Below are 3,228 nucleotides of genomic sequence, written 5' to 3'. Positions count from 1 at the left end.
AAATTGGACTCCACATTTCAACAGTTTAAACTAGGTAATGAACTGCAAGATGATTAAACAGCCTAGGGAGAGTAGTTTACCTAGAGATCAACCAGTACTGACGTACAAGTCTATGCAATCTCAGTGCACAGGCACAGACAGATCTAGAGAGAATGTGGGCAGGAGAGGCTGTGAACATTCAAGCCTGCACTGACTGAGGTAAAATAAAAGCTTGGATGGGAGAAGGGGAGGTTAGTATAGAGTAGTTCAAGAGTAGTTCAAGAGAGAAAGTTAGGGTAGGATAAAGTATTTTTTATAAAAGTATAGTTGTCTTTTTAACACTGTGTTGCTAAAGGATCCCTGAGTCACTGCCATAGTGTGTGGCTACACTTATCTGGGCCAAAGTTGGTCCAATTGTATTTACCAGGGCTTTCTATTTTCTGGCCAGAGATTGTAGAGATAATTGTATTATGTCATTGATGGGCTGCATTTTCAAAAGAATAACCCTAGAGAGCATGTCAGAAAAATGTTCATTCTATTCCAGTAATGCATCCAGTAAAATCGATGACATGCCATTGATCTCCACTGAGACTTCGCTATTTCCAGTGATTTATTTCTTAGCAATTTATAACATATTTAATTATCATAAAAGTAAGCAAGTAAGTAAAAATAAAATCAACAAATCTATTTTCAATGTTCATCTGTCAATAGAGATTTATTACAATGCCTTGACTTAATGACTTTCAGGCTCATGTGAGTGTACAGGAAATCTTAATTAGGAGCATCACCTAACTGGCAAATTTTCCCAAGAAGTATATTTGTTCCATGGTAGTTTGTCAAGTTGAATGTAGAATTGTTATACACTATTAATTAATGGTAAAGCATTGTCTGAGTTTTCTAGAGGCAGTTTACTTCCCTAGACACTCTGTTATTGGAAGGTCCATTTATTTTCTGTAAGGAATGGAAAAGAATATCCTATGTGGAAAGATTATTGCTGTATTTAGCAAAATTGCAGTCTTCAGAAGATTACACGCTTTCCATCAGTAAGTCATGTTACACTTATCCAATGATATATTAAATACACCATTTTATAGTGCTTTTATAATTTAACATTCATGGAGATTTCACAATTTATTATTATCAAAAGGATATACAGATCAATGTGACCAGCTAATTTAAATAACCCTACCGATGTGTGTCAATGTTTTAATAGCCTTGTTTCTAGTTTGTGTTTCTAGTTATAGTGGGGATGGAGTTTGGGTGGAATTAAGATGTGTGGTTAAAGCTATCTAAAGACAAATGGCATCATAAAGTGTATCTATAGCCTAAACCTTTTAAAGTAGCTTTGAATAGAATAAGGGAAATTAGAGAAACTTATCTCACTTCTTGCACCATAGATACAGCAGAAAGTTAGAAGAAATATCCCAAGGTGAGGGGAATTCCCCTCTTAGACAGTTTTTCCTAGAACGTTCTGGAGACAACTCTAATGTCTCATACACATGACCAGTTTTCCTGTCGGGAAAACTGCCATGACAGCTTTTGGCTGGGAAAACTGGCCGTGTGTATGCTCCATGGCAGTTTTCCCATCAGGAAAACCGCCGGGAATCCTGGCAGGAAAAATAAGAACATGTTCTCTTTTTTCCTGCCGCGATTCTCGGCGGACTTTTTCCTGGCAGTTTCCCTATGGGAAACACTCCAGTGGAGTATACACTCAGCCTGGATTCCCGGCCAAAGCTTTCACGGAAGTTTTTCTGACAGGAAAACCTCTGGTATGTACAGGGGGAATGTTACCAAGCAGGTTCTCGGTTTTCCCCCCGGGGTTCATGTAGGACTTTTTACTGCTAGGAATCCCGGTCATGTGTACAGGGCTAAACATTTTGGATTCCCATCACTTTCATTGTCAGTTGCAATAGTCACTATTTGTCATAGTAAAAATAGAGAGGTGATTCTCCCAAATAGGGACAGAGACAGCAGTGAAAACTTGGCAATACCCCTATAAGTAAAAAAAAAAAAGAAAGAAAAATATTTTAACGTAATTCCCCTTAATACACCTCAAAATATTGAGCCTTAATGTAAGAAGGGTAAAATTGTCCAAAAGCGTAAAATCTTAATTGTTAGCTGAAAACACAAGAACCTGTGGCCAGGCGTATAACAAATGCCCCTATCAGCCCTTAGATCAGTGGTTCTCAACCCGGGGGTCGGGACCCCCTCGGGGGTCAAATGATGATTTGCCATGGGTCAGCAAATCCTGGGCTGTTCCTGAAGCCGGCACCTTTTTTGCAGCCACCCAGCAGGGCTGTCCCTGTCCCTGGAGCCCTGTCCCTGGAGCCCACAGCCGCCCACGCGGTCTCTTTGCAGCCGCCCATTCAGTTCACAACATGGCTGGGGGGGGGGGAGAGACTTTAGGTCAGCTGACTGGTGAGGAATATGAAGTGGGAGACATAGTGAGTAGGACTATGACCTGTGATATTCCCCATTAAAAGTCCCCACTACAGTTCTCAGATCAGCAAATTACCTTGATCAAGAGCACCTATGTTGGCTAATCAGAACTCTCCCACCAGCGCTGCCACTCATCCCAACTCTCCCACCAGCACTGCAACTCATCCCAACTCTCCCACCAGCACTGCCACTCATCCCAACTTTCCCACCAGCACTGCCACTCATCCCAACTCTCCCACCAGCACTGCCACTCATCCCAACTCTCCCACCAGCACTGCCACTCATCCCAACTCTCCCACCAGCACTGCCACTCATCCCAACTCTCCCACCAGCACTGCCACTCATCCCAACTCTCCCACCAGCACTGCCACTCATCCCAACTCTCCCACCAGCACTGCCACTCATCCCAACTCTCCCACCAGCACTGCCACTCATCCCAACTCTCCCACCCCCAAAGAGTAAGGGAAGGAATAAAAATAGAGAATACGTGGAAAGGAAAAGAGGGGGAACAACAAATAAAAAGGGAGAGAAAGATTGAGAGAGAGCAAGAAAGACGTCTAGATTGAGGGATGGGGGGGGGAAAAAAGGAGAAATTAGGATAGATAGATAGATAAAAGGGAAAGAAAGGAGAACAAAGAGTGGTACATACTAAAATGTACCATAAGGGGTTTTAATACTTCACAAATGTAAGAGTTAGGGGTGCAAATTACTTGTTTTGCCTTGGGTGTTGACAACCCACGCTATGAAAATTTTTACTGTTAGGGGTCCCCACAACTTGGGAAATTTTATCAAGGGGTCACGGCACTAGTG

This window comes from Rana temporaria, chromosome 2 (genome assembly GCF_905171775.1).
Source record: "Rana temporaria chromosome 2, aRanTem1.1, whole genome shotgun sequence".
Classification (NCBI taxonomy): Eukaryota; Metazoa; Chordata; class Amphibia; order Anura; family Ranidae; genus Rana; species Rana temporaria.
This window is presented reverse-complemented; position numbering follows the sequence as displayed.